This window comes from Macaca fascicularis, chromosome 20 (genome assembly GCF_037993035.2).
Source record: "Macaca fascicularis isolate 582-1 chromosome 20, T2T-MFA8v1.1".
Lineage (NCBI taxonomy): Eukaryota > Metazoa > Chordata > Mammalia > Primates > Cercopithecidae > Macaca > Macaca fascicularis.
In genome coordinates, this window is record NC_088394.1 from 60,421,573 (window position 1) to 60,435,152 (window position 13,580).

Here is a 13,580-nt window from a genome sequence, read left to right on the forward strand (position 1 = left end):
TGGAGAATGACAACTCTCTAGTCATTGAGCCATAACACATCCTCTCCCTGAGCAATAACTCCTAAAAATAATCACCTTTTGGCTGATTTAAACATTTTTTTTGCAATAGAGTTACCCACGTCCAACCTGGCGAGTGAATTGCCCAGTAGACCGGTATTGTTAATCAATCGGAAAACCATTTTAAGATCCAAGTGTTTACAACCCATTAAAGTCTGCTCTATGTATGTAGTCTTTGTCACTCCCCAACTGCTAAGTTGTATTAGTTTTAAGTTGTTTACTTAACTCGGGCCTTTGTTCTATCAGGAATGATATAAAAAGAAAGGAAGATGAGATGAAGAGAACAGTGCCAACCCTCAAAGAGGTCCTAATCCATTCGTGCATGTTTGGGAGGAAGACAAAGAAAGAAACTTCCAAATGTATTACTGTATGGTAAGTAGCAGTAGTGGAGAGGGTAGAATACATTGGAACAGCCCCTACCTGACCCTAGGTCAATAAAGAAAGACTTACTCAGAGAGGTGGCCTAAGTTGAGTCTTGTAGGGCTTCTCTATGAGAAAAGGGGAAAACACAGCCTGTGCAAAGGCCAGGAGAGTCAGGAAAACAAGGCTTTTCTACAGAGGTGCAATGTCAAGGGGTGCTATCAGTGAGTCAGAGAAGAGATCGGCAAATATAACATCATGAGCACTAAATGTGAGAGGCAAGAGTTCATCCTTTATTCTGATAGTGGCATGAAAATAATTTTGGCTTTTAAGTAAGAGAGCAACATAGTTTGGTTATTATTTTAGGTGGGAAAGAAGGTACTTCTGATTGCTACATTTAAAATCACATGGGGATGTCAGAGGAAAATGTCAGGTTGTTGAAGGAATTAACATTTTATTATATAAGGAACAGATTATAGAACTGGTGCAGATTTTAATCTGAGGGGATAAGACCAATGTAGGATACCATATGCCATGTGAAAGAGGAAGAAACGTTGTTACTCAAAATTTTTGGAAACCGAAAAACCTATTAATTATTGGTGCTGTATTTCAGTTCAGCATAACTATATTGCCTCTGGATGTTCAGAGTTGTTTCAAGATGGGATGTTTTGCCTTTTGCATCTGATTGACCTCTGGTTGATGCCGTAAGTGCACATATCCAGTGGATACTGGGTTGGGTCTACTTAAGTTCTTTGCAAAGACTGTATACCCATGTGGATAGCTTTGGTCACCATATGCAGCCACTAGAAAGACGAAACAAACTAGTTAAAGGTCACTAGGGGAGCAAGCTTCCTCAAGGGCTGAGATGGAAGTTCAGATAATGAGAACTCTTTGTACTCGTAGACACATTCGTTCAATTAGAAGCAAAAAACAAAGTTAAGGTCCTTAAAAATCTGTGGCCTTCACCTTATAAGCAAAAGGATATGATTCAAAGAGTTCTTGATTGGATCCTACCAGCAAGGGATCTTATATCACTTTTTTTGCATAAGCTATCATGATTCATAGGGCACAGGCTCATCTTTACAATTATATTACTGAACATCTTCTTTTTTTTAATTTCCTGAAACATGGAGGTAAAATATAGCTCATAAAATGCTACATGTTAATAAAAAGGATATTTTGAACTGGAACAAAACATAGAATAGTTATGTGTGATTCATATATACAAATAGTTATGTGTAAAATATGTTATCACATAGAATATGACTTTAACATATTATCCTTCACACTATAATATTGTAGAGATGATAGTCTATGAGTAAGGAAAATATTCATGGGGGCTCTTAGAAAAATAAGAGAAAGGAAGGTTTGTAAATATCTGTTCTTTCAGTTTAACATGCATTTCAGTGACAAATATGAACCAGTTTTCTGGCCCAGTTGAACTGAGATCTAGAACCATTTTACTTGACATTTCATTTGAAATTTTGAATTAATTTGCCTTTGCAACCATGGAAGCAGAATAAAATTACTTGTTGTTGATTATCAATCTTAGAGCACTGTACCTGGAATCGGTTAGGTTGAACCATACAAAGTTACTGATATTTAAATATTTTAACCTAAGAATTGGCAATTTCTATGGTCTACCCTAAGGGAAACCTTTGTTTCAGTCTTTGTTGTAACACAGAGACTTGAAAATTAAATAAGTTATTCAACTTTTTAGAACCTAAATTTTTCTCTTTCTGTTAAATGTGGACAATAGCAGCAATCTTTCAGAGGTATGTGCATTAAATGAGACACTGGGTGGAAAAACATATTGAAAATTGTAAAGTAATTTGAATTGCATTTAGAATCCTCAAAAACCCCAGTGAGATTGTTGGGTTTATAAACTTTCACTCCCTGCTGGTTAAGTGATTGCTTGGTTAGAATACACAGGGGTTTATGTGTTTATATTTCTTTCTGAATATGATCTGACTTTCCCCCTATTTAGTGTTTATTCTGAAAGCTGTTTTCTTCCATCCTTGAATTTACAGTACAGATTTCTTCTGAATGGGTAGAATATTTATACATTTCATTAACAATATGTACTCAGACTTTCTGGTTCGTTCATCCAGTGAAATGCTCAGCAGAAAATGTGCTTCAGGATTTTCCCCTACCAATGGGGAGTTGAAATTAATTCTATTATAATTTCCAGGAGCTTTAAGCATTTGTTTTGTTTAGGAGTAAAACAACTGTGCTGGCAAAGCTTTTCTTATTGTTAATGTGCTTTGGCCATTTATATCTGGATGATACATTTTACAAGCATTGATCAGATAGTACTTTCAACAACTGTTTTATGGACTATGGTTCCAACCTTCAGTGAGGTCTTTTCAACCTTCAGTTTCTCTCCCCTTCAAATCTATTGTCCAACTTACCAGCTGTGTTTTACTTCTAATCACAAATGGGATCGTAATATCCCTTATTTTAAAAGAATCTTGCGTGACTCCCCTGTGTGTAAAGGATAAAATTCTCAATACATGGTTTAGTGTACAAGGACTTCTTAAAATATTACTTAACAACAATTTGTCTGTAGCTTTTACTCTCCCTTCTTCTGAATCCAATTTACTGGACTCGTCACCATTCTCTAAATATTCTATGATAATGTTATTTTCTCTCTGCCTGTTCACAACCTGGTCCTCTACCTGGAGTGACTCTGTCTTCTTTAACTAGCAAAATCATCCTTATGCTATATCCTTATAGCGGTCCAACTGCTCAAATTCCATCTCTCTATGAAGTCCTCTGCTCCTCCCCAAGGCAATTCATCATTTATTCCCCTTAGAACTGTGCATAATCTTTTTATGGTGATAATCGTTTTACTTACCTGTTTCTCTTTCTCCAGTCTGTGACCTCTTATAAAGCAAGGACTCTTACTTACTCACGTTTGCTTCCCTAAGGCCTAGATGCTCAGGAAACATTTTTTAAAGGATAAATGAATCCTGCTAGTACTGCCTAAATAACACACAATGAAAATTCATAATTACTCAGTGAGCGTCCAAATGTCTGAAGCTCTCAGAGAAGAAAATTACTGAAGAGTTTTCAAGAGAGAATGAGTTTCAGATATGTGATTCCCTACACCCTGGCAAAATGTGAAGGGGTATACATAGGGTCTACTTCCCCAAATCCGGCCATAAGTAGAGAGAACATGGAGATGATTTGTTTTGGTGTCTGGGAATAGCATCTAGCATTTGAGATGATCACTGGCTTAATGAGATGCTGTAGATGTTTGGTGTTATATTCAGATCACAGAAAGCGAATCTTTTACTATACTCGCCCTCAGGGAGAATACATCTGCATTAGTTGGTTCACTGCATAGGATATTTTTTGAGAGGGACAATGTTGAGTTACGGCTGGCCCATAAATGAGGAACCAAAAAGATGGAGGATAGACATGACATCATTAAAGTAAAATAAATTGAGATAATTAGATGAACATGAAGAATAAAAGAGCTGCCATGTATTCACACTGGGGCCACCTAGGTGAAGAGATGACACATGAAAGGGCGGTGGAATGCACGTCCCATTGTACCAAAAGGAAAGGACACTCATTACAAGAAAGTCATCTTGTTTCTGTGTTATAGGGGGACAGGCTTCCTTAGCAAGTTAGCAAGTGAAAGTACCACATAAAATAGTGAGTTTTTTTGCCCTCTAAGCAGGAGGCGAACAATCATTTGCATTGCATTTATAGTAATAGGGAGGAGACTAAATCAACATTTCACAAACATGTGAACAATTGAGGATTTGGGTTAAATGCAGATTCTTTTTCAGAAGATCTGGGGTGAAACTTGTGATTCTTCAGTTCTAACATATTCCTAGGCAATGCTGATACTGCTGCTCAGTGGTTCGTACTCTGAGTAACGATGCCCCAGATAATAGGGAAATGTCGTAGTATGTCATAATTGTTAGGAACATAAATTTCAAAACCAGAAAGCCCTGATATGAGTTTCTATCAGATGTAACTTTGGGAAAGGTGCTTGCCTTTCTGAGCTTTAATTTTCTCATCTATAAAATAGGAATTGCTGTTGCCTCTTTCATATTGTCTTGGACCAGATTAATGAGAATATGTTTGTATGTAGAACATTTGATGTCATGCTTAACACATAATAAGCTCCTCAATAATGTTAGTGGTTATATTTTAGATTTAACAATATAGTACCTTTCACTTCTATGATTATATTATTCTGATTTATTTCCAAATGTATCAGAACAATAAGAAGACAAAAACTCCCCATGAAAGTTAATTAAAGTGAATTTCATTGTTCTGATCATATAATGTTTAATAAAACTACAGCCAAGATCAGTCCAGTGCAAAATTATTTTTCTGATGAGTAACTATACCTATTTGAAGGTTCAACTGAAATATCACCTATTTTTCTATTTTATACCTTCTTGATAACAGCCAGGGGATTATCACTCAGCTTTTTGGCCCGTCTGGTGTACCTGCTGCAGGCGTATCTTGCAGCATTCCTCATAGAACTATGCAAACAACTGCCTGCGAGCAAGTACGTCTCCTCCTCTGAACTGGAAATGCATTACATTTATGTACTAAGTCTTACACACATCGTGTCCCTACATCTATATCTAACATGAAGTATGGTCAATAATGGTTCTCTAGTATAATGGATGAGCAAAAAACATAGATGAATAGCTTAATGGATTAATGACATGGGAAAAGTCAGTTGTTGGTGCTCACATTTTCCTTTCAAAAACTTCCTGCCCTGTCATGACATTTTCTGCCTCATTGGGATGGGGTTTTGCCCCTAGATACTGTGATGATAGCTGCTTTTAAGATGTTTTTAACAAAAAATATAATACTTGTCTTCTCTTTGAGGAAATTGTATTTCAACCAGGGTTATTAGGCGATATGTAGATATGTAAAGATATATCATTAGATAAAAAACAAACTAGACACTGAGATATGATACGGATATTTGAAGGGAATTATAGGTTATTTCAAAATCTTTTCAAATGGTAAATATTCAACTCTGTCCATGAGGTCAGTTTTGCATCATTTCAAGAGTAAAAATTAGGAATAAGGAAATTGCTCTGTTTGTGCTTTTGCTCTCACTTTATTGAGAGGTAATTCCTTTTTTGGCACCAATGAGAGACACTCCATCCACTCAGCCAAGAGCATCATGCAGAATACGCATCATTTGAGGAAATTCAAATGGCTAAGAAGTTAAGACCTCTAGATTCTAAAGAATCTTACAGATCATCCTGTCTGTTCTTCTGTTTCTAGAGATAAGAGCTATGTTGAAATGCAGGGCAGCCCCATGTTAATATCATCTTTGTGGACTAAACTTAAATTAATTTATTTACAACTCTTTTTTTTTTTTTCTGCAAATTCTTTCAAATAGTACAAAGGAAAGCGAGGCCAGGCATGGTACGACCCTTACCCTGCTGACAATGGCTGCTACTAGAATTGCAAGTGGAGTAGATAGATAAAGCTCTGCAATTCCTCATGAAACAAACTAACAAGAGTAGAAAAAATTATTGTTTATTTTGCAATATTGATAATTGTTATACTATTAATAATAGTAGCTGCTATTTATTTAGTGCTTGCAATATGTTAGACATTGTACTAATATCTAAGTGCATTATCTTTTTTTTTTTTTTTTTGAGATAGAATCTCACTCTGTTGCCAGGCTGGAGTGCCATCCTGGCTCACTGCAATCTCCACCTCCTGGGTTCAAGCAATTCCCCTGCCTCAGCCTCCCAAGTAGCTGAGACTACAGATGCACATCACCATGCCCAGCTAATTTTTTTGTATTTTAGTAGAGATGGGGTTTCACCATGTTGGCCAGGATGGCTTCGATCTCCTGACCTCGGGATCTGCCCGCCTCAGCCTCCCAAAGTGCTTGAATTCCAGGCATGAAACACTGTGCCCAGCCTTCAATTTGTTTTCAATCTCCATGAAACATCTGAGAAGGAGGTGCTATTATCCAATTTTAGACAATAGTAAAGTTATCTTAGAGGTTAAATAATGTAGACAATATCGTACCTCTGTACATGCAAAGTCATGTTCTCCACCACAGAGTTCTATGCCTCGCTACCCACAGAAGCATTGTAATTTCCATTTCAAAAACGGCACCATTGCTTGTCCAAAATCGTTAAGATTGTAGAAAGATACACAAGAGATGGACTTTCCAGATAGAATGTTTTTCTTTTTGGAACATAAAGATTAAAAGCAATAGTGTTTTTAAAAGCTTCTTAAGCAAACGCCTTGGAGGTACAATAAGCACACTTCCTTGCATGTCCCTCTGAAGCTGCTCATGGAGTTTCACTCTCTATATTGGCCACTAAAATCTTTAAATAGCCCTATCTGTGCTTTGTGGCTTTCATTGCAATGTTCCTCCTACCATCTGTAGTTAGAGGCTATGGGAAACATGTGGCTGGATATAAAGTTAACCCTAGCATGAGGTACTCAGAGTCAGCAGAGACCAGTATTAGGGCATGCAATAGTCATCTCTTCTGCAGGCTGGCTTAAGAGCTTTAGGTTTTCCCCCATCCTTGAATTGAGGAATTTCCAACTTGTAAATTTCTCTTTTTGTTTTTTATGTTCAGTAAAGCTGAACCCACCTAGAGGGCCTGGCAGACCCATTGCTCAAGTCTATAACTGAAATTGGATGGCCTGACTTCATATTCAATTGGAACATTTTTCTTCTTATTTCTCTTTTTAAAAATCAATAAATGCTTTATGATGCCTCTCAAAGAGATTGAATGAATGGAAAGCAGGCTTTTCCATAGTATTACGCCAACTAAACACTCTGGAATAGATCCAATTTCAAATATCCTACCTTGTCCCCCATTTGTATATTAGGTCAATATTTGCTGACTTTTTATTAGAGAGATACGCTTTCCTCAGAGAGCAGAAAAGGAAAGGAAGCCTTTTTGATCATCAACATTTTTGGCAAGAAATTAGACTTGGAGACACACACACCCACACATACACACACGCACACACACACACGCACACACATACACGCACATACACACATAAGGATATGCTTGTGTACATATGTATACATAAGTGAATACGTGTGTGTGTGTTTTGTCCTTATCATGCTCCCATTATAACAGTGGAAAAATTGAAACCTACAAATTTCTCTTAGCTATACTGCTTTTGAGGAGCTGACATAGAGTTCCAACCTGATAGTCTGTCTTAAAAGCCTGTGGTCATTTTTCTCAATCTTCCTATATCCTCAAACTTATTTTTTAAGGGTAAATTTTTCCATCTTCATCCAAAACTATTTCTACTGAGAACATGCCGCAGGCTCCTGGTCATCTGGCTTCAGATGCCAGGTAAAGGGGTAAGTTGCCCTGTCCTGAGCCTTCTATCTATTCTACCCAGCTTCCTGCCTGTCCTGTCTTTTCCTAACTCCTTAATTCTTGCTCCTGGGAGATGTGAATCAAACACCACATACCTGAACTGGTGCCTGCCTGAAGAGCCATGATTGATTGCCATGTACTAATTGGTTGGAAGGATTGGGAGTGGGTACAAGAATAAAGATGATCACAGAACAGTTAAAAAGAGATTTGTTTCTCTTTTTGCTGCTCCCCTGTCATTTGCAAATGTCTGTTGGTTTTCTTTCAGCATATTTGTGATTAAGAATCCTGCTGAGATGACACTTGGTGGTTTGAAAAGCCAAGTGTTTCTGCATTTCCGCAGGTAATTTAGCAATGCATCCATGGGAAGCCCACCCACACATTACAAGAGCAAGGCTCTCCGTAACCTTTTAAAAAGTCTGTAACAATTGACATAAAAACACCAAGGTGAAATTTTCTAGTGAGAACATAATTGGTGAAATATTAAGATTTTCATTAATAAATCCTTTGACTATCAGCTTTTCACTTTATCTTGCTGCTTCTCTTAAACACATGCAACACCACCATTCTGATGATAGTTAACAACCAAAAAAGTAAACATAGCTTTTAGGTAATTTATGTGGCAGAGATGCCCATCAGGTATCATTACTGGAATCTTTCTACATATGAGTCAGGGCCAGGGGAGCGTTGAAATTAAATCTTTGTAAGGAAAATAACCTACACAGGTTTGCAAGATTCAAAATTATAAGAGTGACCCCTAGTGACTATGAAACTGCTTAAATCTTCCCTGAGTCTCTGTATAGTGTTCAATGTGAACATCTGAAGAAAGAATATCCTTTTTTAAAGCACAAAAAAATTATTCATTTTGAATTTAGTAGTTATGTTTTGAAAATAGTAGGAATGGACTATCCCTCAAAACATTGTTTTTGTTTTGTTTTGTTTTGTTTTCCCCAATAAAATACATATGTGTCTTACTATTCCTCCTTTGGTTTACATCAAAGAGCCTGCATCGTGAACCTACTGTGTGCAAAGTGCCTGGAAGCCCTTGAGGATGGGAAGATTAAGGCCTCCTCGTGGTTTCTCTGGTGCCAGCAGACTCTGGAGGAAAGAGACAAGCAAACAGGAGCCTTGCAGGAGGGGTGAGGGGTAAGTGAGACAACAGAGTGTAATAATAGGGGCTCTAAGAACAGAATCATTTTTATAATGGTTGTGTGGCCATTCCTACATAGAACAGATCAGAGTAAGAGTTTACCCAATGGGAGGTGAGAGGGAACAGTTCTACCTAGGCACAAATAAATGAAACAACATATTTTTGTGTAAGAATCACAAGTAGGCTGGGCGCCGTGGCTCATGCCTGTAATTCCAGCACTTTAGGAGGTCAAGGCAGGCGGATCTTGAGGTCAGAAGTTTGAGACCAGCCTGGCCAACATGGTGAAACCCTGTCTCTACTAAAAATACAAAAATTAGCTGGGCGTGGTGGCAGGCGCCTGTAGTCCCAGCTACTTGGGAGTCTGAGACAGGAGAATGGCTCAATCCCAGGAGGTGGAGGTTGCAGTGAGCTGAGATCGTGCCATTGCACTCCAGCCTGGGAGACAGAGCAAGACTCTCTCTCAACAACAACAACAACAACAACAACAGCAACAAAGAATCACAAGTATTTCAGCAGGGATACAGAGTTGAGCTATCAAGATGTACAAGATGGGGCTTGAGACATAAGCATGAGATGGCTCAGAACAGTCTTGGTACACTGCTGTTGGCCATTCCACTGAAGGCAATAGGACTAGGCTTAAGCAAGAAACGAAGGTGCACTGATTAGCATTTTGGAAGAATTGTCTGGCTTCTGGGCAGATGGTAGTCTCAGAGCAACCAAAACTAGTTGCGGAGAGATCGCATAGGAGGACTCCAGCATTTTCACTGTTGGAAATGTAAGACTTCTCTTTCTTCAGCTAGATCATAAATATCTGGGCCTGGTGCTTTATACTTCATTCAAATTTGTATTATTGTTATGCCCAGACCGTTTATTCCCCGAAGAAGACCACCAGAGTCCAGAGTCAAAGCTAAGCAGCAAGGATCTTTATTACAGGTTCGAACCTGGAACTCTCCCTCGCTCGTGAAACGAGACGGGCAGGAGAGCTCCCCCACTCAGCTCCGAACAATGTTATATAGTCTAAGAAAAGTGGGCATAGAGTTATTATACAAATCAGATATATGATTGGCTAGTGTTTGAACAAGGCGATTTGGCTAACTATGATTGGTTCCTGCCATTTCTGATATTTTGGTTCAAACTTTGAGGCGGGAGAGCAGGTTTATGGCAGCAAGAGTTTATCTTACTTAAACACGTCTTGTGACCTTGCCTCAGAACTTACAAAATCTCTGGTATGTGCAAAACAAAATCTCTGGTACGTGCAGAAAACCAGGTACTCACAGAACTTACGAAATCTCTGGTATGTGCAAAGATTAGAGAGCAGAACGAGGGTGTAGCGGGTGGGGGGCGGGTACACATCTATCTTTGTGTCCTTTCATTATCAGTAGACATAATATGTTTTGAAAAATGCATATTGAATAAAAATTAGCATTAATTTTACTCTGAGTTAAATTACAATGCCATATCTAGGTATGCATGTATAAATGTGTTATATATACATATTTATATATGAATATAAATTATAAACACACATATACTTTGATAATACATGTTAATGAAAAAGTATATATTTTGGTTGTGTAGAAGTAGAAACATTAATTCAGATATAATAATTACATAAACCACATCATGTTTTATTTTAGAATCAAACCTTTTAAATCTTCATTACATAAAGACTTTCAGCCAGGCACCATGGTGTGCACTTATGGTTCCAGCTATTTGGGAAGCGGCTTGAGCCCAGGAGTTTGAAGCTGCAGTGTGCTATGATCATGCCTGTGAATAGCCACTGAACTCTAGCCTGAGTAGAACAGCAAGACCCTGCCTCAACTATATATATATATATATATATATATATATAAATATTTTAAATGAACCAGAATGTACCGTATTATTGATATTAAATGAACCAGAATGTACCTGTATTATTGATATAATAAATCAAATATATACATTTATTATATATATTAATATATTATATAAATGTATATTATGTATATTAATATATAAATATATATATTAAATAGATCACAAAGTACCTGAAGAAGGTTTTGTAGCCCTAGTTTTTTCAGATATGATGTCAGAAATCCAAACATGGAACTATAAACCTTGTATTGATGATTGAATGCCCACCTTTCTGATACATCAAAACATTTACTTCAATATCTTACTACCTCAGTTTGCTAGGGCTACCATAAGCAAACGCCACACACTGAATGGCCTAAACAACAGAAATTTATTTTCTCACATTTCTGGAGGCTGGAAGTCCAAGATCAAAGTGTTGGCAGGTTTGCTTTTTCCTGAGGCCTCACTCCCCTGGCTTGCAGACGGCCACCTTCTTGCAGTGTCCCCACATAGCCTTTTCTCTGTGCTTCCCTGATACCGTTTCCTCTCCCTATAAGGATACCAGACATATTAGATTAGGGTCTTAACTAACCTGTCCTCTGACCTCAACCTGCAAATATACAGTCACATTGGCAATTAGAGTTTTGACATGTGAATTTTGGGGCAACGCAATTCATTCCATAACTGCCATAAATTTCCCTGATGAGGAAATGATGAAGAAGAGAACTCTTCTTCTAGAGTTATACTTTAAGGAAACATCTTCAGCACAATCAGAAACTAGACTTTTGGCAACAGGAAAAACAATAGCATTGGAAACTGTAGTGGATGCTGTGGTGTGTTACCCTATCATCCCCTTCAAAACTAGGGCATTCATTCCGCCAGCTGCTGGAAGTGTTGCCTGCTGAGACAGTTCAAGGCTAGGTTGCTTTCCAGAATTTCCCAAAGCCAAAATCAATTTCCTTGCTCAATGCTAGGTAGCAGTACAAATCCAACGATGCACCAATATAGGCTTCCAAAGCCTAGCCCCTAGGCTCCTACATGGATGGGACAACTCAGAAATGACATCCAAAGTCCAGACCTTCTTGTGTTGGTGGCTAAATCTTTCACTGAGACTGCAGTGCAGCCCATCTTCTACCTCTGCCCAATTCTGCTTTCCACCTTCTCTTCCACAGAGTAGAGCAGAGAGCACTGAATACAAATCTGTCTTATTATTCCCAAGAAATCTAATTATACATATGCCAAACATTGGAATGCTGAATGACACTAAAATAATCCATTTTAATGCCAAAAATCTGTGGAAATAAAGGACATAATTTATATCCATATTGTTTTTAAATTATTGATTATTGCTTACTAATTTTGTTTGGTATTACATTGCACCAGGATATAAGCACTATGGGGACAGGAATCTTATGAAATTAGTTCTTAGAAGCATTCATAGCATCAAATAATATACCTGAAATATTGGGCATACCAATAAAGTATGTAAAATTATAGCTTATTGCATCTTCTCTAGAAAGCAGATAAATATCTTGGTATAGTTTTGCATGTACAATTATTTCCTATCCATCAAAGACTGGGTCAAAAGCTACTCCTTCATGATGTTTGCATTGATTTATCCCAGGTAAAAGAATCAATCCTCACTGAGTTTTCTGCTCCTTTGCAATGTCTGTTACTTCCTGCCACCTATTACAGTTATTTAGCTCTCTTTCCTACATTTTTTTTATTAAACAGCAAACCCTGAAGTTGAATGAAGGGAATTGCATCCGTTCTCCATGATGGCTGAAGAAGGTGTGGAGGAGGGAAGCCACATGTGGATGGAACCTTTTTGAAGCATAAACATTTGGGTACACTCTAAGATTTGGAACAATCTTCACCATGATCAGGAAATACGTTATATTGCAGTATCCCCTACTGTGCCTAAAAATGTAATGTGTTCACTTTGTCTTACAATTGATTTCTAATGACTTCAAACTTATGTATCTTCTTTGTGTCTTAAAGTAAATTTCAAATAATGGAATGTCAAGCATCAGAATAGAGGGGTAGAGGTGTACATATATTGCAATTATGTCCTTGATACTGATTTAAGTAATCACTCCCTAACTCTACTCTAACATTTTTATAGATTATGAACTCTGGTGAATTTTATAGCTGCCGCCTTTGTCTGCCTGATCCTATACTCTTAAATCTATCCAGTCCACATAAGCATGAAGTGGAACGAAGAAAACTAGTACAAACTAAACTTACATCTCCAGCATTACATCACAAAGTTCCAGACCCCCTCAATATCTCCTGAATAGGTTCGTGCTCTTACTCAGTTCTGCTGCGTAACAAGTTCTTGAGCTCTTAGAGGTCTCTCTCACTTCTAGAACTCATGTTGTTGTGGCATGTAGAATTTAACTCCTGCATCTTAAACATGCTACTTTTTGTAGGACATAGTTGGAGCTCACACTCTTTCTCTTCTTTAGATATTTGAGTCAATGAACTGTTTTCAACAAGTATAAATAATTGCTGTTTTTCAGATAGCTTCTGCTTAATTTAGGTTCCCAGAAATAAATACTGAGATGGAGATGTGTGGGCAAGACTTTTTTTTCTCTTGGTGAGTGCTGTCTTCAAGATTGTCCTCAGTTGGGATGAGGTGCTTTTTATGCGTCTCCGTGAAAAAGTTATTTGAGGTAGGCTGCCTCCAGGGGAGAGGATGTGATCTTGGCAAGACAGCTGTCTTTATCTGAGGCAATTCTCCAAGATGCTTGACAACTGAGGGCTGTCTGTTGGCAGCATTCCCAGCAGCTGAGGAATAAGTCCTTTTCTGTCTTAAA

The 13,580-nt window shown here is 37.8% G+C and overlaps 1 long non-coding RNA gene across 1 annotated transcript; it reads left to right on the top strand.

Moving 5' to 3' along the window:
- Nucleotides 1-299: 299 nt before the first annotated feature.
- Nucleotides 300-13,330, top strand: LOC102131100 (uncharacterized). Its single transcript, XR_287016.5, has 3 exons — nucleotides 300-429; nucleotides 8,777-8,921; nucleotides 12,496-13,330. It is a non-coding gene; the product is annotated as an uncharacterized lncRNA (long non-coding RNA).
- Nucleotides 13,331-13,580: the final 250 nt, after the last annotated feature.